Source organism: Lepus europaeus, chromosome 10 (genome assembly GCF_033115175.1).
Source record: "Lepus europaeus isolate LE1 chromosome 10, mLepTim1.pri, whole genome shotgun sequence".
NCBI classification, from domain to species: domain Eukaryota; kingdom Metazoa; phylum Chordata; class Mammalia; order Lagomorpha; family Leporidae; genus Lepus; species Lepus europaeus.
Genome location: NC_084836.1, coordinates 96,541,157 through 96,563,986, shown reverse-complemented (window position 1 = coordinate 96,563,986; position 22,830 = coordinate 96,541,157). Strand labels below are relative to the sequence as shown.

The following is a 22,830-nucleotide window of genomic DNA, read 5'->3' as shown; positions in this document are numbered from 1 at the left end:
AGAAGATGTACAAACTCTGGAGAAGATGTACAATCTTTAGATCCTGTTCAAACTGCTTTGGGAGACATAGCAAGAGGATCCACCATAAACCCTTATTCTTGGGGGCTCTGGGTTAAGTACATTAATTTCCAAGACTTTACTGGCAAATTCCTAATTACCAGGAAAGATACCAGTTTTTCAGAATTCCTATAGGAACTTAGAATCCCTGAAGAAGAAAAATTAGAAAGCATAAACTATATGTAGCAAAAGTGAAATAAGGATGTTTGGTAAGCCACAAGCACTTCTAGAGTGAAAAAAGAGGAATAAGCTAACAAATAAAAATTGAAGATTGTTATTGTACAGCTTTAAAAATTAGAAAAAACAATGTTCCTGGGCCAGCACTGTGGCACACTGGGTTAATGCCCTGGCCTGAAGCACTGGCATCCCATATGGGCACTGATTCTAGTCCCAGCTGCTCCTCTTCCGATCCAGCTCTCTGCTATGGCCTGGGATAAGAGGGCCCAAGTCCTTGGGCCCCTGCACCTGTGTGGGAAACCTGGAAGAAGTTCCTGGCTCCTGGCTTTGGATTGGCACAGCTCCAGCCGTTGTGGCCATCTGGGGGAGTGAACCAGTGGATGGAAGACCTCTCTTTCTGTCTCTACCTCTCTCTGTAACTCTTTCAAATAAATAAAATAAATTTTAATTTTTTTTTTTTTTTGACAGGCAGAGTGGATAGTGAGAGAGAGAGAGAGACAGAGAGAAAGGTCTTCCTTTTTGCCGTTGGTTCACCCTCCAATGGCCGCTGCGGATGGCACATCTCGCTGATCCGAAGCCAGGAGCCAGGTGCTTATCCTGGTCTCCCTTGCAGGTGCAGGGCCCAAGCACTTGGGCCATCCTCCACTGCACTCCCGGGCCATAGCAGAGAGCTGGCATGGAAGAGGGGCAACCGGGATAGAATCCGGCACCCCAACCGTAAAATAAATCTTAAAAAAAAAAAAGTTCCTGAGAGTTTAGAAATTTATTAGCCAGGAAATGAGAGTAAATCAGGAAAAATTCTATGGCAGTTAAGTGGGTTCTAGCAAGATGCCACAGCAGAGGGCATTAACCTGCAAACCCTCACTTAGTACCCCACCCCCAGGAGTACAGGCAAGTTTCAATTTCCCATCTGTAAATTGAGGACAGTTACAACACCCACCTCTGGGATGACCTGGCATATAGCAAATGCTTTTTGTTACCATCAAGGTCTCCTTTGGTTGGTTGTTGCAAGGCTGATATTGGTCAGTTTATGAATTTTTCTGAGACAGAAATCATTTGGGCCTGCAGCACATCTTCTAGGGCCACAGGCAGACTCCTTTCTCAAGTGACTGGGGCATGGTATGGAGTTCTGGAAAACAAGCATTAGTCTAGCTACATTTCTTCACCAACAATTTCCAGATAATTAATCTAATTAAAAGCCCATCAATCTTCGGCTCTTAATGTTGTGTAAGGAAAATCCTGTGGCTATAAAACAGCATCTAAGACACTCACGACCTATTCAGCAATCCTTAAACAGTTCTGCATTCAGCAAGCTCCTGCTAGGTTGTCACTGATGATAATAACTTTAAAGTTTCTGAAATTACAGTCCTAAGCACTGCCTCAAAATCTCTTTCATTTACTAGGACCACCTTATTCTTTTAAAGACACGGCATCTCGTGCTCATGATGATTTCAGAACAACCAGATGGAATTATTTCAATATTCTGGGAGGTGATTCTGGCTCTGCTGACGTCATAGTTTGAAAGATTCTAAAAGGTCACAATCACTCCGGAATAGTGAATGATTTCCTTCTAAATGGGTTTCAAAGAGTCAAGACTTGTAATATCATTAGCCTGGAAACTCACTTTCCTCTATAAAAACGTTTCACAAGGCAACTATTAATCTTCACCACACAAAGCACTATTATTTTTATTTGCAGGAAATACATTTTAATTTTGTATTGTCACTTGTTATTTTGGGTTTTCTGTCTCTGACAGATGAACCTACATTATATACTAATGTTCTAGGCCAGTACTATTTTACATTATTTTGTATTCAAAGACCATTTAGGATATCAAACTAATTTTAGTTCAGAAAAATACATTTAAAAAATTTTTTTAAATTAATTTATTTGACAGAGTTGTAGACAGTGAGAGAGAGAGAGACAGAGAGAAAGGTCTTCTGGTTCACCCCCCAAATGGCCACTACGGCCAGCGCTGTGCCGATCCAAAGCCAGGAGCCAGGTGCTTCCTCCTGGTCTCCCATGCAGGTGCAGGGGCCCAAGCACTTGGGCCATCCTCCACTGCCCTCCTGGGCCACAGCAGAGAGCTGGACTGGAAGAGGAGCAACCGGGACTAGAACCCAGCGCCCATACGGGATGCCAGTGCCGCAGGCGGAGGATAAACCAAGTGAGCCATGGCGCCGGCCCAAAAAATACATTTTTTGCTGAGACTATACACACTACTAAATTTCTGCAAGGATACCAAGTTAGATAACGGAAGAGAATACAGAAAAAAATTTTTTGAAGATTTGTTTATTTATTTGAAGAGTTACAGAGAGGCAGAGGCAGAGAGAGAGAAAAGTATTCCATCCACTGGTTTACTCCCCAGTTTACCACAATGGCCGGAGCTGCGCCGATTTGAAGCCAGGAGCTGGGAGCTTCCTCTGGGTCTCCCACGTGGGTGCAGGGGCCCAAGGACTTGGGCCATCATCTACGGCTTTCCCAGGCTACAGCAGAGAGCTGGATCAGAAGTGGAGGAGCCGGGACTCAAACCGGTGCCCAGATGGGATGCTGGCACTGCAGACTGGGGCTTCAACCCACTGCACCACAGTGCTGGCCACAAGAATATAGGAAATCTAACACTACAATGTAATCTTGATGTGCTATACAAACTAGTCTCAGGCCATCAGCAATACACATCAGTTATCTTCACAGAACCAGAGTTAAACACCTTCAGCCCTAATTAAGTCTCACAGTTCAATCACTCTACTCTACAGAAGAAACAAAGTCTGAATTTTCAAGGTCAAAGGATGGTTTCCACGTTTTAAACTATGTTCATGAGTTTTGTGGGGAACATGCTCTAAGGACTGCACTTGCGTGTATCCTGTTTCCAAAACTCATGTATACTTCAGGTTGGATATTTTTGTTTCTTCTTCTTTTTTTAATATTTATTTATTTATTTGGAGAGGAAGTGGGAGACGGGGAAAGAAAGAGGTCTTCCATCCACTGGTTTACTCCCCATATGGCTGCAACGGCTGGAGCTGGGTAGATCTGAATCCAGGAGCCTGGAACTTCTTCCGGGTCTCCCACATGGGTACAGGGGCCCAAGGACTTGGGCCATCTTCTGCTGCTTTCCCAGGCCATAGCAGAGGGCTAGATTGGCAGTGGAACAGTCGGGACTCGAACCAGTGCCCATATGGGAAGTCAGCACTGCAGGCGGTGGCTTTACCCACTAAGCCACAACACCGGCCTCATCAGGTTGGGTATTTCTTATCTAAAATACTTGGGATCAGAAGTGTTTTGGATTTTGGAATATACATACATACACACACACACAATGAGACATCTTGGGAATGGGATCCAGATTTAACATGAAATTCATTTCTGTTTCACACACATCTTATACATATAGACTGAAGATAATTTTATGCAACATTTTAGTGTACTTGCATTTTGATTGTGACCCTTCATGTTAGGTCATGGGTGGGATTTGCCACTTGTGTCAAGTCAATGCTAATCAAGTTTTAAATTTTAGAGCATTTCAGAGTTCATGTTTTCAGATTAGGGGTGCTCAATCTGTAATATAACAAATAACAATTGGTTATCTCGGCCGGCGCCGCGGCTCACTTGGCTAGTCCTCTGCCTGCGGTGCTCGCACCCCGAGTTCTAGTCCCGGTCGGGGCGCTGGATTCTGTCTCGGTTGCTCCTCTTCCAGTCCAGCTCTCTGCTGTGGCCCGGGAGTGCAGTGGAGGATGGCCCAAGTGCTTGGGCCCTGCACCCGCAAGGGAGACCAGGAGAGGCTCCTGGCTTCGGATCAGCGCGGTGCGCTGGCCATAGCGGCCATTTGGGGGGTGAACCAACGGAAGGAAGACCTTTCTCTAACTCTGCCTGTCAAAAAAAAAACTGGTTATCTCAAAATAAAATCCTAGCATTTAGCTCATCAAACTCATAAGAATAAAAATGTAGCATGTAACTATAGGCATTATAATATCTGAATTATGCTGAACAGTTAGCAGGAAATTAGTTATAAAAGGAAAATAGCAAACAAGAGTAGAAATGACAGTGGCACAACAGTTTTGCTTACAGTATCCCCAAAGAGTCACACACTATTGTGCTCTGTGTTGAAAGACAAACCAACAATCATGACATTATTCATGTACACAAAAGCAGCTAAAAAGAATGATGGAGCATGAATCTCTCCTACATTCTTTGCTAGAACAGTATTCTTTGGTCTGCAGCTACAGTAACTGTTCATAGAGCTTTTCTCATCATTTGTGACTGAGGGCATTAATCGATGTTCTTTATTAAACAAGCGTGAGCACTGTGGTGCAGCAGGGTAAGCTGATGCTTGGGATGCTCACATCCCATACTGGAGTCTCACCTATGGTTTCAATCTAGCTGTCTGCTAATGTACCTGAGAGGCAGCAGATGATGTCCCAAGTACTTGGGTTCCTGTCTCCTGGCTTTGGCCTGGCCCAGCCTTGGCTGTTGTGGGCATCTGAGGGGTGAGCCAGCAGATAGAAGCATGTACTCTCACTCTCTCTCAAGTGTACATATATATTTTTAAAGTCACTCTATAGATCAGTAAGCTTCTAAGAACTTAAATATAACAAAAAGAATGTTCTAAGATGGTGGTGTTGGAGGCACAACTCTGTAAATATACTAAAATCTACTGAATTGTATATTTCAAATGAGTGAACTATGTGGGATATAAATTATGTCTCAATAAAGCTGTTTAAAAAAAAGCAGGAAAAAGAGAACTGACTTAAAAGAACCATCAGAAATACTACACATATAATCCCCTTAAAAGAAAATACAAAGTACCGTGAAGTGGTAACAATTTTTTACATCATCTGACAACCACTGGAATGGAACCTGGAAGTATAACTGATCTTCTATTGATGAAAAGGAGGTAACTGAAATGCTGCAAGAATTATTTGTTCTGATGTTCACTCCTGCCACTGCCTCATCCTTCCCTAACTGCAATAATTATTAGGACAGTACTTTATTGAGGGAGATAAACTATATTCACAATAATTCTGAAGTATTCAATTAAAATTATCACTGGTGAGGCTAAGAGAGGTAAGTGAGTCACTAAGGCTACACAGTTAGAAAATAGTAGGGCCACGGCACCACGGCTCACTAGGCTAATCCTCTGCCTGTGGCGCCGGCACCCTGTGTTCTAGTCCCAGTTGGGGCGCTGGATTCTGTCCCGGTTGCTCCTCTTGCAGTCCAGGTCTCTGCTGTGGCCTGGGAAGACAGTGGAGGATGGCCCAAGTGTCTGGGCCCTGCACCCGCATGGGAGACCAGGAGGAAGCACCTGGCTCCTGGCTTTGGATCGATGCAGCGTGCCGGCTGTAGAAGCCATTTGGGGGGTGAACCAATGGAAGGAAGATCTTTCTGTCTCTCTCTCTCTCACAGTCTAATTCTGCCTGTCCAAAAAAAAAAAAAAAAAAAAAAAAAAGTAGGCCAGAACTTGTTCAAATCCCATATGCTTTCCCCTACTTCCTACTTCATTTTTGCCTTTATGGAGACAAACTAGGAATTCACTGTGAAAAAATATATGCTTAGGTTCTTAAGAGAGCTAGAAGTTAGTCTGAATAAAATCTGGATGTAGGCTCCATCTTGCCTATAGAAACTGTTGAAACTCCGCATGATGTGCCAGTTTTCTTCAGCTTTACAAGAAAGATCATATGAAAAATGTCAGAAAATGAGTATCAGAATGAAAACCTCAAATTTAATAAATTCAGAAGTGAACTATAACCCATTAAATGTCAGGGAGTTATTTGTCAAGTGTTTCTTACCTTAAAATGGATATCTATAACTATAAATTCAGACCAAACAATTCCTGGTACACAGAACATATTAATAAAGTCGCTGGGGGCTGGCACTGTGGCATAGCGGGTAGAGCCATTGCCTGCAGTGTCGGCATCCCATATGGGCACCAGTTTGAAACCTGGCAGCTCCACTTCCATTCAGCTCTCTGCTGTGGCCTGGGAAAGCAGAAGATGGCCCAAGTCATTGGGCCCCTGCACCCTGCACCTGCGTGGGTGACCCGGAAGAAGCTCCTGTCTTCGGATTGGCTCAGCTCCGGCCAACTGGGGAGTGAACCAGTGAATAGAAGACCCCTCCTTCCCTCCCTCTCTCTGTCTCCTTCTCTCTGTTGTAACTCTGACTTTCAAATAAATAAAAAAAAATCTAAAAAAAAAAAATAAAGTTATTGACACAAACAGGTAAGATGGTACATCTATGCAGCATACTGGATAAAACTGAAAAAGACAGACCACCTTATTTTGGAGGACAGAAAAAAACAATGTACAAGCACTGTGGCCTCCAAAGAGCAGAGCATAAAGCACACTAATTGCTCTATTCCACTACTTTCTAGCTCCCCCACCTTAAGTGAACAAGGGAACAGGACAAGGCTGGATGGTGTGGCCCAAAGGCAGAGGGCACTTGGCTGCATTAAACAAAGGGCAAGGAGGCAACAGAGTGGAAACACAGTTCCTATAAGGGCTCTTTGAACACATGAAGTGAGTCTTTTTCATCAGACCTAGCACAATGACTTGCACATAGTAGGTGTTCTACAAAAGCATCTGTCTAATTCAAAAGGTGAGAAAAATGTCATTTTCAGCACTAAAACCATTTTAGAGCCCTACTGAGAAATTATTGGCTTTCATGCTTGGCACAACTAATTAAAAATACTTACCCTGATTTTTTTCCATAAATCCTTGTATAATAGCATTCTTTATCTTTCACAGAAGATCCACAGCGTCATTGTTTTTAAATAGCACATTCGGGACCGGCACTGTGGTGTAGCGGGTTAGGGCCCCGGCCTGGGGTGCTGGCATCCCATATGAGTGGTTCTAGTCCCGGCTGCTACTCTTCCAATCAGGCTCTCTGCTGTGGCCTGGGACAGTGGTGGAGGATGGCCCAGGTCCTTGGGGCCCTGCACCTGTGTGGGAGACCCAGAGGAGGCTCCTGGCTTCGGATGGTGCAGCTCTGACCGTTGCGGCCATCTGGGGGGTAGGCCGGCAGATGAAGGACCTCTTTCTCTCCCTCTCCCCCTCTCCTTCTCTCCCTCCCCCCCGCCCCGTGTCTCCTTTCTCTCTGTGACTTTCAAATAAATAAATCTTTAAAAAAAAATAAATAGTAAGAGCTCTCCTATGGAGAAATCACATGAGCGCATACTTTTAATGACTTTCTCAAATAAAATGATTATAGCTATCTAGAGATGGTTACTAAGCTAAGAACACTGATATGTTTACTTTTCATGTGATAGCAAGGTTACTTTCCCCAGGATACAAGAATTCAGGAGAAAAGAATTAAACTGGCTTAGGTAAAATGGAGCAGGACATATAAGTAAGGCTTTACTCAACATCAGTTTATTCAGTAATAGCAATATAAAGAATATGTGAAGTTAAACAACAGGTATTATGAGAAAAGGTGATCAAGGAACTCTCTCCGATAAAGTACAATGTAAATAAAAAGAACAATATTCAATGGAGAATTTATTCTGCCTTTAAAAACATTTAAGCATTAATTCTATAATATACAACCTTCACTTCTTTAAACAGACATTATTTCAGAGACACACACAGAGAATGTTAATTTCTGGAGAGAAAAAGGAATTTTAGGGAAAACATTAAAAAGGCAGAGTATGTCTATGGTTTTCATCTCATTATAAACAATAAGAACTCCACAGATCTGACTAGTCAAGCTCCTTCTGCTAGTTTTCTTTTCTTTTCTTTTCTTTTCTTTTTTTTTTTTTTTTTTAAGATTTGTTTATTTGAAAGAGTTACAGAGAGAGAGAGAGAGAGAGATCTTCCATCCTCTGGTTCACTCTCCAAACGGCCACAACAGCGGGGGCTGGGCCAGGCCAGAACCAGAAGCTTCTTCCTGGTTTCCCATGTGGGTGAAGAGGCCCAAGCACTTGGGCTGTCCTCAGCTGCCTTATCAGGCACATTAGCAGGGAGCTGGATCAGAGTGGAGCAGCCAGGATGCTGGCATCCCAGGCAGTATTTTTATCCACAATTCCACAAAGCCTGCCCCATTCTTCTAAGATTTAAAGCCAAATTAAATTGGGGGGAAGAGACAACTAAAGAGAAACTAAAAGATCAGATTGAATTCAAATTAGTAAATCTGAATATCCCTGCAGTGGCTGTCATAGGCATTTGGGGAGTGAACCAGCGTATGGAAGATTACTTTCTCTATCACTCTGCCTTTCAAGTAGATGAAAATAAGCAAATAAACATTAAAAAACAAAAAGTACAGGTAAATCCTAGGGTAATTAAGAATTCAGAATCACTAAATAATACTCCTGAGAAATCATAAAAATTGAACAAATGAAATTATTATGATAAAAAACATCATTCTAATTTCATTCAGATAGAAGTGGGATGAGGGAGGCAGAGTGCTCTTTGCATCCAAAAAGCTTTAGATCAAAGGTTTATCTCTCTAAACAAAAAAATCTTGTTTAAGCAGCATTTTAATCTAGAAAAAATACTCCAATATGATCATCACTATTTTCTTCTTTATTTTATTGAGTAAAAAACAGTATCTTCTGCATGGTTCATGTAAAAAAAAATTTGTTGAGTCCAGACTCAGGACCAACCTGGGAACTTAGTGGTGGTTACCCTGACAGAGACTCTAGTCTACAAAGAATGGATTAGATGTTCAGTCATATTTAAGGAAGAGGGGAAGGATCAAGCTGATTTATGGAATCCCCTAACTCTTTATCCTAATCTAGTACTCTTTATTCCCTTCTGCTTGATTCTAGTCTATAAAAGGCTTTTCAATATCTCCATCTTTAACTTTCAGAGGTATCAGAGTATAGATATTTTAACAGAAATGCAATTAATTCCCATTTTGCTACAGAACTCAGAATCTCATTATAATATTCATTATAATAAAAAATTAAATCCTCAATTCAGTTAACTCAATTCCTTTTATTCTGATTAAAACTCATTACTTTATCAAGGATACAACAATACAAAATTACTTGGCAGTCTCTCATACAAACTGTATTTGAGGGTAACCCCAAACAGCACTGGTTGATGAGGTAAAGGTCTTCTTTACAGGATTCCTGTTAATAAATGTGGAAGAGATGACAGGACAGGAAAATCACCATTTTGCTACCAAACATGAAATAACTTAAATTGATGTGACCAACAGTGGGATCTTTTTTTTTTTTTTTCTTTTTTTGACAGGCAGAGTGGACAGTGAGAGAGAGAGAGAGACAGAGAGAAAGGTCTTCCTTTGCTGTTGGTTCACTCTCTAATGGCCGCACCGCGCTGATCCGAAGCCAGGAGCCAGGTGCTTCTCCTGGTCTCCCATGGGGTGCAGGGCCCAAGCACTTGGGCCATCCTCCACTGCACTCCCTGGCCACAGCAGAGAGCTGGCCTGGAAGAGGGGCAACTGGGACAGAATCTGGCGCCCTGACCGGGACTAGAACCCGGTGTGCCGGCGCCACAAGCCAGAGGATTAGCCTATTGAGCCGCGGCGCCGGCAACAGTGGGATCTTTTTTTTTTTTTTTTTTTTTTTTTTTTAATTTTTTTTTTTTTTATTTTTTTGACAGGCAGAGTGGACAGTGGGATCTTTTAACAGCACTAAAAGTGGGGCAGCCAGACATGGCAGGCCTCTGGACATGATGCAGTATTAAATTCCTACTAAATATTCTTGACAAAAAACTTAAGCTTGACTTCAATCAAACTTCTAGAACTAACTTCCATTTATAGGAAATGCAGGAAACTGAGCAATGAACTGACACCACAATGAAGCAGACAAATCCCAAATGCAAGAAATTTCACAGGACAACTGACCCAGTTCCTGCAAAGAGTCCATGACACAAAACAAAAAGAGGAGGAGGAGGAACTGTCCTAGATCAAAATAGACATTAGAGACAAAATGATCAAATGTGATCTGTGGACTCTGAATCTTGCTTTGAAGAAGCCATCTTCTTTAAAAACAGATATTGAGATACCTGGACTATGTTGAATGGGTTCAGCTATTAGATGATACCAAAGAATAAATGCTGATTATTATTAGATGGTATTTTGATTCAATAAGATAATGCCCTTAGAGATGCTTATAGAAGTATGCCAAAGTGAATGTCTACAATTTTCTTTAAAACACCTCAGTGAGAAAAGGTAAAAGAGAAAAAGGATAAAATAAAAAAAATTCACAAAATCTTAATTGTTCAATCTGAGGGAATAGGCATGTGTGTATGTTCTGCTATCTTTCTGCTCTTGAGTGTTTATACAGTTTTTCATAAAAGAAAATTAAAAACCTTACCAGCAGAGAAGTCTGAAAACAATCCAGGTATATCTATGAAGGAATACTAGTCCCAGTTAGAAAATAAAGGGATCAATGAAAAAAATTTACACAGCAGTTATTATTTAGAGGTAGAATAAGATGAAAGAGATCAATTTTCTCCTTGATAATATGATCATCCAGGTATGTAATACAAATACTGCGTCACTCTTGAAGTAGGTTATAGAAAATCAATAGCAGAGAACAAGTAGTTTTACTGAACATATTAAAAAAAGGGTGTGTGTGTGTGTGAAGCTGTGGCATAGCGGGTAAAGCCGCCGCCTGCAGTGCCCGCATCCCATATGGGTGCCGGTTCGAGACCTGGCTGCTCCACTTCTGCTCCAGCTCTCTGCTATGGCCTGGGAAAGCAGTAGAAAATGGCCCAAGTCCTTGGGCCCCTGCACCCACGTGGGAGGCCCAGAGGAAGCTCCTGACTCCCGGCTTCGGATCTGCGCAGCTCCAGCCATTGTGATAAACTGGGGAGTAAACCAGCGGATGGAGGACCTCTCTCCCTGTAACTCTTTCAAATAAATAAATAAATCTTTAAAAAAATTTTTTTAGAGGGGCCAGAATTGTGACACAGCTGGTAAAGCCGCCTTCTGCGATGTCAACATCCCATAAAGACACTGGTTCGTGTCCTGGCTGTTCCACTTCCAATCTAGCTCCCTGCTAACGGCAAAGGAAAAGCAGTGGAAGACAGCTGAAGTGTTTGGGCCCCTGCCACCACGTGGGAGACCTGGATGAAGCTCATGGGTTTGGCCTGGCCCAGCCCTGGCTGTTGTGGCCATCTGAGGAATGAACCAGTAGGTAGAAGATTCATTCTCATTCTCTTTCAGGAACTCTTTCAAATTTATAAGTAACTCTTTAAAAAACAAAAAACTTTTAGGAACGCAGCTATCCATTTCATCCCCTCAGAACTGTGCTGTGCTTTTATGTAATTCTAGAATTGTAAGTAGATGGTATCAGTGAATTGAATCAGAAAAAAAATGGACACACAGAAAACAGAAGTTACACTGCATTTTGAGCTGAACACTATTGAATTTTTTTTTTTCATTTCAATCATTTGATCACTCTTCTAAGAATCCAGGGCCCCCTTCACATCCATCCTGAAATGTATTTTAACTTTTAGTATGCCTCATTTACAGAGAGTGCTGGCTAAGGCTCTTTGGAGATCAATTTTCAAATTATCCTTCAAGTAGTTCAAAGTAAACCAAAGAAAATCAATACTCTTGGGGCTGGTGCTCTGGCGTAGTGGGTTAAGTTGCTGCCTACAGGGCCAGCATCCCATATGGGCGCTAGTTCGAGTCCTGGCTGCTCTACTTCCAATCCAGCTCTCTGCTATGGCCTGGGAAAGCAGTAAAAGGTGGCCCAAGTCCTTGGGCCCCTGCTCCTGCATGGGAGACCTGGAAGAAGCTCCTGGCTTCAGATTGGCACAGCTCTGGTCGTTGCGGCCAACTGGGGAGTGAACCAGCAGATAGAAGACCTCTCTCTCTGTCTCTGCCTCTCCTCTCTCTGTGTAACTATTTCAAATAAATAAATAAATCTTTTAAAAGAAAAACAATACTCTTCCAAAAGCATCTTCAAATCATAAAGCATTTCTTTTTAAGTTTTTTTTTTTTTTTTTACTAAAGGGTATTATCTTTTATTTTTAAATTTTGAAAGGAAGAGAAAAACACACACACACAGGCCCTAAATCCAACGACAAGTGTCTTTATAAGAGAGAAAGAGAAAGTCAAATGAAGACAGGCAGATTGGAATGTATGCAGTCACCAGCGACTGGAAGAAGCCAACAAGGAATTCTGTAGTCTTCGGAAGAAACACAACAGTTCTGATACCTTGATTTGAATTTCCAGAACTGTGGAAGAATAAATTTCTGTTGTTCTAAACCACTGAGCTTGTGATAATTTGATATTGCAACCATGGGAAACTTATGCCTTTGCCCCATCCTAACAAGTCATTTTTATTTACTTAATTTTATTTATTGCTATTCTGCAAGGGCATCAGAAGAGGTACCTTTAAATCTCTCCTATTGTCCATCTATTCTCTGCAAAGTTCTCTAAACTTCCTGTATCAGTAGCTCTCCAACATGTCAGTGCAGGAAAGCACCTGAACAGTCAAGAGACTGGATTCTTATGAAAGGTGACAATATCAACTGTGCCACATGGTAGACTTTGGAGGATGAAGGCCTGGGTTCAAAACCTGGCTCCCATTTTGTGAATAGGTTACTTCTTTGATCTTTAGTTATTTCATCCATAAAGAACTCTTTGAGGGTTGCTGTAAAGAGTAAATAAGTAATACATGAAAAGCTACAGGCATAAAAGGTTTTCAATATAGGTTACCTAATGTGACAGATTTCCAGGGTATAATACTGCCTCAAGCTATTGATATACATACAATTCTGTAATTTTTATTTTTAAATAACTTCTCACTACCACAAAAATTCCTTCTGGATTATTTTAAAAAATTTTTTATTTAATGACGGCCATGCATGAAAGTTCCAAGTTTTGTAATTTCTTTTTCACTAAGGAAAAAGAACACAAGCTTACACCTTTGATTTCTCTTTCTACCCATTTCCCACAAACTACATTAACTCTGAATTTGGCATTTCATTATCTGCTAAACTTTTTCATCCTGCCAAAGGTGAAGAGACTATTTGGATATGATATCTAGACTCCTATTTCAAGGTTATATTACTAAGCATAATTTCACACAGTGAGATTTGGGACAGAACAATAAAGAGACACAGGTAGTTCATTTTTTTTTTCTGTTTGTCTAGAAGAACTAAATAAATATAACTAATGCAATACCAAATTCGAAAAAAAAAATTAAGGCAACATAAAGCATAGTGATAGTAGTAAAGCTACTAATTTTGAGAATTCAATAAACACTGTCATCAAATGAACTGAATGCTCATTATATTTGCTGTGCCATATTTGCACGTCTATTAAATTATGACATTAAGTTTGTTAAAAGAAGTGAAACGTTGCATCTGATATACACATTTAACTAGGAAAACATAAATAACAGGGGCCAGCACTATGGTGCAGTGGGTTAACGCCCTGGCCTGAAGCTCTAGCATCCCATATGGGCGCTGGTTCAAGACCTGGCGGCTCCACTTCTTATCTAGCTCTCTGCTATAGCCTGGGGAAACAGAAGATGGCCCAAGTTCTTGGGCCCCTGCACCCGTGTGGAAGACCCAGAAGAAGCTCCTGGCTTTGGATCTGCACAGCTCTGGCCGTTGCGGCCAACTGGGGAGTGAACCATCAGATGGAAGATACCCCCCCCCATCTCTCCTCTCTCTGTGTAACTCCAACTTTCAAATAAATAAACAAATCTTTAAAAAAAGTATATAAATAACAGATAAAGTGAGAGACAGATTTTAGCATAACACATGTAACCAGAATTTTTAAAAAAGGTTTATTTATTTGAAAGACAAATTAACGGAGATCTTCCATCTTCTGGTTCACTCTTCAAATGGCTGCTACAGGTAGGTCTAGCCCAGACCAAAGCCAGGAGCCAGATACTCCATCCTGGTCATTCATATGGGTGGCACTGGCCCACGTAGTTGGGACACCTTCTGCTGCCTTCCCAGGTACATTAGCAGGAAGTTGGATTGGAAGTAGAGTAGCTCTCTGATATGGGATGCCAGTGTCTCAAGTGGTGCCTTAACTTGCTTCTCCACAACACCAGCTCCTATAATCAGACTTCTATAGAAGCTGATGGTTTATATAAGAACGTTTATCACAAGATAAAAAAAAAAAAACTACTGATCTAGATAACCAAAACAATGAAAATAGCAGATATCATTTAAAGAAAAAATGAATCAAAACAGGAACTTTGAAAGCAGGTAAACTGGATGTTACTTACAATAAAAAAAAATTCCCTACAATTCCTTCAGTAGTAAGCAACTCATACGCTTAGCACTGAATCCATAAAAATTCAGCTAGCATTAAAGTTTTCCAGAGCAACTTCAGAACATGGGTTCACTTGAGCACTATGTAAAAAGTGGCTTCCTTTCCCTTGCCACTGCAGGGTTACCCCAACTGTCCGGGGCACCAGGGAGGCCATGGAGGTCCACAGCAACTCTCTGGTGTTCAACTACCCTTAAGGCAGGTGTTGGGCCCAGGCTGGCTTTCCCAAGAATGGCCAACCACAAGTAAAGCCATTTGCCAGCTACTCCTAGGCCAGCTGGCATAGAACAAAGTGTCTGGTTCCCCCCTCAAGAACAGAGGAAGCCCAGCCAGCTGGCTTTCAAAGGACTATACTAGTTGGAGTTCTCACAATTTCTTTCAAATCATCTGGCACTCTTTTAGGGCCCCTGATTAACCCAACACTATACTCTGAGGTCTGAGGTCTGAAATGTTCAGATAATTGGAGGAATCCTTAATACCTACCTAAATTATAAGAGAGGCAGAGTAACTGCTATGTCAATTGTTTCAAGAAGCAATTTTTTGGAACTAAAAATTGCTCTCAATTTTAGCTTGTATTTGATCTAAAAATCTAAAGAATTCCTACAATTACTAAACAATTTTTTCACAATAAAAATCAAGACAAATAATAAGGAAATAAGCTAAAACCAACAACTGAACACGTGGAAAATAATTCCTTAATGCTGCTAGGATCTGACTCTCCCTTCTCAACTCTTCAAGAGTCCATCTGTAGCCTTCATGTGACCTCAGAGTGGACTATCTATTACTACATATATTTATTTACCTATCCAGCTAGCTAGGAGGTGAAAAGAAGAGTGTCTTATAATGACCTTAAAAAAATCTATTGGTGACATGTTGGGTGTTTAACAAGTTCCATTTCTAAACATAAGAAAACTTAATGTGGACTAATATGAACAAGGAACCTCATCTCTAAGCAAGCCAAATAAAACAAAGAACAGCATTCAGCTTAAAACAAAAAAATATTTTATCAAGTGATCAAAAGGATTTACCAAATACTCAAACTGCTGGGAGGTACAACGGGTGCTCATATGCTAACTGTAGATCATTTTTCCAATCTATCACATGGGTTTATCTTAGGAATACAGAGGAAAGGAATCAGAAAAAAACTACAAAACCAGAAACCGCTTAATCCAATTCACAGCCAATGTACCCTAGGAGATAAAAGTAATCTCAACAAAAAATACAGGGATCAAGTCAGAGTCAAATATTATTAACTGGAGGAGGCTATAATTATATTTTTCCATTTGGTTTACCCCCATGTTGAGTACTGAGTTTAACATTTTCACATTACTTCATTTGACCCATGTAACACACACACAAGGTAGGTATTATTATTCCTATTTTACAGATGAAGAAACAAATCAGGAAACCTGCTCAAGGTCACATGGCAAAGCAGAAGAGCTAGAATCAAACTTTAAGTGGTTTGATACCAGAATCTACGTGCAAGACTGTCAATATTATTATTATTATAAATCTTATTTACAAAAGGACCTGTAATGTAACATAAGGAAAAATAGTCATGATTTTTTTAACTCAGTAAAGTGCAAAGAGGTAATTACAAATATGCAGAGAGAGAGAGAGAGAGAGAAAGATCTTCCATTCACTATTTCACTCCCCAAACACCTGCAATAATCTGGACTGGGCTAGGCCAAGGACAGGGGTCCAGAACTCAATCCAGGCTTCCCATGTGAGTGGCAGGCACCCAACTATTAGAGCCATTATCTGACGCCTCACAGGGCATGTATTAGTAGGAAGTTGGAATTGGAAGTGGACCCAAGACTTGAACCCAGTCACTCAATGTGAGTGTCCCAACTGGCTGCACCAAATGCCAGCCCATCTTCTTAGAGAAATTTAAGGAGATTACCAGATTTAAAATGTCAGCTGTCTGGAGCCAGCATTATGATATAGTTGGTTAAACCACTTCTTGCAACACAGGCATCCCATATGGGCACCAGTTCCTCTACTTATGATCCATCTCCCTCCTAAAGTGCCTGGGAAAGCAGCTGAAGACGGCCCAAATGTTTGGGCTCCTGCCACCCTTGTGGGAGACCCATAAGATGCTCCTGGCTCTTGGCTTCGGCCTGGCCCAGCCCTGACCACTGCAGCAATTTGAGGAATGAACCAGCAGATGGAAAATCTGTCTCTCTCTCCCTTTCTCTGTAACTCTGCCTTTCAAATAAATACATAACTCTTTTAAGAAGTCAGCTGTGCCATTGCCCATACCAAGTATACACTTGTGCCAGCTATTGTGCTAGGGAACACAATGGTAAACAGGACAGAAGAAGTCCTTGCCTTCCTGGAGCTGACCTTCTATAATGAAGGTAAGAAACAAAATAATCAGTCAACAACAACAGAATTTCAGAGTTATGTACACTATAGAGGAGTTAGAAAGGCATTTAGCCATTCATGTGAACAGAAGGGAATGAATAGATCAGTGAAAGTTTATTTTCTTATTCCATTCCTATTTCTACAAAATTATTTATTATTTTGAAAGGCAGAGAGACAGAACATATGAATCTTCTCATATGGCTACAATGGCTAGGGCTGGGCCAGGCTGAAGCCAGGAGCCCAGAGCTCCATCCACGTGTCCTACATGTGTGGCAGGGGCCCAAGTACTTGGGCCATCTTCTGCTGCTTTCCCAGGCACATTAGCAGGGAGCTCGATCCAACACCCCGTATGAGTGTCGGCATTGTAGGTAGTGGCTTAACCTACTGCGCCACAACACCAGCCCTGTTATTGTTTTTAAAGGCAGGCAACAGGAGAACATGAGTATATGCAGACGTGGATAGTTCCCTGGAGAGTTGCTGATGGTGTAAGAGGGAGGCATAAAGGCAAGAGCTGAGTTATGAGGGGGTGTAAGGTGTAGCAGAGATAAGGAGGAACATGGTGGGAAGGTCAGTTAGCTGACCTCTGATACGAGGAAGACAGAAAACATGGGTGCTCAGCAAGGCTGATTTCTAGATTCGGTGAAGGGAAGACGAAGGGTTTCTGTCTCAGATACTGAAGTAAACCACCACTAAAGTGTGATGGTAAAATGAAGGCGTCTCCAGATACACAAATTCAGAATCAGGAAGGAATTTCAGACTTTGTGAGTTCCCTTTTTCAGAAAGTTACTTAAAGAACAAGAAAGGCAGAGGATCCAGGAAATGGGAGATCCAACATGAGGAAGGCAAAAGGAAATCCCAAGATGATGGCTGTGTGATAGTCTGGAGAGCAAACCAATCCATACTGGAGGCAGAGGAGGGCTCCAGAAGGACCATCTCCCAGGAAAGTGAAATTGATTACCTGAAAATATTGGAAGATTATCAATCTGTCATACTATTGAAGCCTGAGTGACTGATTCAAAGAAAACTAAGCAAAGGAAAATATAAAAAGGTCATTAAATTCAGAAGAAAAAAACTGGTATAAGAAGGAAATGGGCCGTTGCCGCGGCTCAATAGGCTAATCCTCCGCCTTGTGGTGCCGGCACCCCGGGTTCTAGTCCTGGTTGGGGCGCCGGATCCTGTCCCAGTTGCCTCTCTTCCAGGCCAGCTCTCTGCTGTGGCCAGGGAGTGCAGTGGAGGATGGCCCAAGTGCTTGGGCCCTGCACCCCATGGGAGACCAGGAGAAGCACCTGGCTCCTGCCATCGGATCAGGGCGGTGTGCCTGCTGCAGCATGCCGGCCGCGGAGGCCATTGGAGGGTGAACCAACGGCAAAAGGAAGACCTTTCTCTCTCTCTCACTGTCCACTCTGTCAAAAACAAAACAAACAAACAAAAAAAAAAAAAAAAAAGAGAAGGAAATGTAGTAATAATTCCCTACATAGCTCATCTATAAATATTAGGCTTTCTGTCACAGTTATACAAATACTAACTACTCACTTTACTGGGAACTGTCAAGTATGAGTAGGGGGATAAAGCATGGCTATACAGACAATGCAGATAATGAAATCTTAACTGCTGTCCATAGGTAATAACCAAAGATGAAAAGCCAAGAAAAACAGTATAAACATTAAAAACAAAATAGATACCAGAAGGAACTAAGAACTGACAGGTTGAAACACACAAAATTGCTGTTTTTTAATCATTTTCTAAGCTAAAGACACAATTTTAAATGCCTCAAGTTAAAGCATTATAATAACACTGCTGATTTTACAGTAAACTACCGTTTATCAGACACTGTTGGGAGAATAATGGATCCTAGTTTTGGTTAACAAAGTATCACTACATATGCTATTACCATCACTAACAATATTAGTATTTTAATGAATGTAAATAATATATTTACTACTATAGCATCATTTACCATAATTAATCCTATTTGGATGATACAGAAGTTACTTCAGATTTTTTCTACCATCATCATACCACAGAAATGCTGAACTAGGGATTGGTCAAGATTTTTATTAATGAGCCAAATAACAGGGCCAGGCCAGTTAGGACCCTTTCATGATCTGAAAAATTAGCTAAGTCACTCTTGCAAAATTAAAGTTCCATGAAGTTGTGGTACTCTGCAAGCTTATTCCAGTGACAATTCCAGTTATACTACTCTGTTTACCTAAGACTTCCCTTCATCGTTTTTTTTTTTTTTTTTTTTTTTGGACAGGTAGAGTGGACAGTGAGAGAGACAGAGAGAAAGGTCTTCCTTTTCCATTGGTTCACCCCCCAATGCATTGCTGCTGTGGCCGGCGCGCTGCAGCCGGTGCACCGCGCTGATCCGAAGCCAGGAGCCTCTCCTGGTCTCCCATGCGGGTGCAGGGCCCAAGCACTTGGGCCATCCTCCACTGCACTCCCGGGCCACAGCAGAGAGCTGGACTGGAAGAGGAGCAACCGGGACAGAATCCGGCGCCGTGACCGGGACTAGAACCCGATGTGCTGGTGCTGCAGGTGGAGGATTAGCCTAGTGAGCCGCGGCACCAGCCCATGTTTTGTTTTAATGCGATGCCTAAAAAAAAATCTTAGACAAGATAGGCAGTTGATAAATGTATTAGGGTTGCTTTAATATTAGTGACATTAGTTAATAGAGCTCTTGTTTTCACTTTACCTCATCTGAGTTAAATCCACTGACATTAATATTTTATTTAAATTCTCCATAAAGCCACAACATTTCCAACTGAAAAATGAACTTCTATTAATCTTAACTTTTCTCCTCCCCCCTCAAACTTCTAACATGGTAACATAAGGTAAAAATTTCACCAACAATAATAGGTTCTGAATCAACCAATGGGAAATTTCCCCCATCAAATTCAAAACTACTGTTTTAAAAAGAGGGAATATACACAGACAGACACTGTGGAACATTACTGGTTTACATTTAATTTTGCACTACAAATAGAAATTAAAATACAGGTGACTCAAAAATAACCTTAGAATCTTAATGAAAACAGAACCTATCCAATTATTCATATCGCCCAATATAAGCTCCTCTTAAGTTTTTACTATTGCTACTTTTAAGCCAAAAGATCACAATAATATTTTGGAAGTATGCTTCTTATAACTGAGCCTTGCTAATTTCCCATCACGCTGTAAAATTAAAGAGAAACTGAAAGTCATCATGCAACCAAACAACTATCTTCTGAAATGTATATAATCTGGTTTGAAAACAAAACTGTAAGGGATAGCTGGTGCTGTCACAACAGCCTTTTTTCTGACCAGTATACACCAACTATAACTCATAAGTTAACCAATACAACAAAGTCAGACAGTGCCACCCAGCCAGTCTGTGGGAAGGTTCCAAACCTTCCTTCTCTCTCTGGGGATGAAGACAATGAAAAAAGGTGTTCTGTTTTCCAGCAGTCCTGTAAGAGGAGCCATTGAGCTGGGCTGCACAATCAGACAACAGAACAGAGGAAAACTCAGATCAAAGCAAGGGCACATGTCAGGGTAATAAGCAATAAAACCCTTTGCCAAAGCATTAAGGGAAAGAAAGAAGAAAAAAAAAAAAAAAGCAAGGAGGTGGAGAGAACCTGCTGGATCACCTTCTTATTAAACACAGGAGGCAGGAAGAAACAAAATCTGCCTGTACGGAGCCTGGGGAAAGAGTGTCCTAGAAGCGAGTGCCGTGGAGTGCTCCCCAGACACGGGTGTGAGCACAGAGACACATTACCAATGAACTAAGCCCAGAAAGCAGCATCCTATTTGGGGGGGGGGATATCCCCCTGTACACAGATGAGACACATCCTCACTAACCAAATCCCCAAAAGTGTTCTACATGACAGGGCTGTGGAAGAATACAGACGTTTCCAATTAACAACATGTAATGGCTTTAACCAGACAACCGCCGTTTGCAATAACATCAGAGACAGCGCTGGGTACAGGTGTGATGGAGTTGTCTTCTCCGCCTCCCTTTCTGGCCATCTCCGATTCTCCCGTTTCGCTGGTGTCCCTCTCACACACAACACACCCCCCGACCAGGTCTCGGCAAACAAAGGAGGGTTCTCAATTCCCCGGCCTAGGAAGCACACATGCCCCCCATCCACAGACGACGAGGCCACCACCTGACTTTCATTAATGAGTAAGCCAGGCAGAGAGGTCTCAACCCAGACCCCTGCCATGCACCCTGTGACAACCAGCGCCACAAAGAAAGGGGAGGAGTGGATCCGAACCAGGAAAACACCGCCACGCCGCGCCACGCCGCGCCCCCCCCCCCCACGGCGTTCCCACAGCCCGCACCCGGCCAGCGTCCCCGCCATCCTCCGCCTCCTCCCACGCCTCGGGACTCGACGCCGGAGCTGCAGCAAGCGGGCGCGCGGGGCGCCGCGAACCTCCCGTCGGCGACCCCCGGCTCACAGCCCCGCGCCGCCCTTTGTGCGGGACTCAGCCGCCGGCCCCGGGCCGCGCGCGACGCCCCTCCGCGACCGTCCCTTGCCAGGGGCCGCTGTCTCATCCCTCCGTCCCGAGCCTAGCCAGCTGGGGCGCTCCGAGGACGGGTCGGGAGGCTTCGCGGGCCCGAGGTCTCCTCAGCATCCCGGAGCGGGACCCGCCCCGTCCCCCAGCCCGGGGGCGGCGGCCCTCGGAGCACGGGTGCTCGTCGCACACTTACCCGGGCGCGCCAGCGGCGGCTGCTGCGACGGGCGTGCAGGACCGTCAGCGTGCGGCGGCTGGAGGCGGGCTGCGGGCTGTGGGCAGCGGGCAGCGGGCAGCGAGCGTCCGCCAGGACCAGCGCAGCTGAGGTGGCGGCGGCCGACTGTGCGCTCCGCGGCCCCGGGCGAGGGGCGGGCCCGGCGGGGGAGGGGCGGGCGCCGCGCCTCTCATTCATGCAGCGGGGGCGGGGTGAGGGACCCGGATGCCCGGGCAGTCTCCGCCCACTTCGCTAAGGGCGCGGTGGCTTCAGAGTCTGCAGCGCGCAGGCGCGGCGCTCCTTGGCTGGGCCTGGTAGAGCCCTGGTTGGGTCGTGCCCGCTGGCCTGGTCCTGCGGGCTTAATTATGCTAGGTAGTCTCTGTCGCTGCAGTGTTGAAAAATTTGCTTGCCCTATAAATTCTTAAAAGCTAGGAACGCCACCTGCTTTGTAACATCCATCCTGGGAGTCCCCGGGGACACAGGAATGGGCACGGGGGTGGTAATTAGTTTGATAGGGAGACGTGCACACCGCCCCCTGTTCCATCTGTCCCTCCTGCCGCAGGTCTTCTCAGCTGAGTGCCGGGACTGCAGTGATGGATGAGACCCAGACTGTCCAGATGGTGGTGTGAAGTGTGTGTAGGAAACAGTGCATTCCTGTCCCCGCAGCTCCCACCTCCCACTCTTGGGGTGGAGTTGGCAGTGGGTGTCTCAGCCCTTGCTGTAATACCCTGGCCTGGGGTCGAATGCAGCTCCAAAGCTCTGTGGAGGCCTGGCATGTGCATGCAAGCTACCGAGTCACTCTCTGGTTCCGAGTCCTTGGAGTCTGGCCTCACAGCTTCCCAGCCGAATGTTTGGGCACTGCAGCTCATGCATTGCAGAAGTGATCGTCATCCTCCCCCATTTTCTCAGACCCCATGAGATTTTCCTTTCTTCTCCCACCTTCCTGGCCCCCCCACACAAACCATAAACCAACTGCTCAGTGGCTTAGCTTTGGGAAGCACAAGTCATCGTGGAAAGTGACAGCAAGCTTCTTCCTTCTGCTTTGGCAAACCATAAACCTCCAAAGCAAGGAGGAAGTCAAGAAGGAAACATCCCTGACTGTCCGAAGACGTCAGCTGCCCCCAGTGATCATGGCCTCCCAAGGTGAAAGAGGCACGTGCTAGGGAAAGTGTGGCAAAAGGAAGGGGTGGGAGAGTTCTTCCCCTGTGTCCTCCCTGCCCTACAAGACAAACTGGGGTAGCCCCTTCCTCCTTGCTGTCAACAGTAGCAGTTGCCGGAAGGGCTTTCTCAATCAATTTGCGGATACCTCTCTGTCTAAA

General features: G+C 43.5%; 1 protein-coding gene across 1 annotated transcript in view; it reads right to left on the bottom strand.

The window, feature by feature from the left end:
• Positions 1–21,583, bottom strand: part of RNF24 (ring finger protein 24) — a 95,944-nt gene extending 74,361 nt beyond the window's left edge. The window contains exon 1 of the mRNA XM_062203914.1: positions 21,494–21,583. The gene's annotated coding sequence lies outside the window, so the exon portion shown is untranslated. The remainder of the gene's footprint in view (positions 1–21,493) is intronic.
• Positions 21,584–22,830: the final 1,247 nt, after the last annotated feature.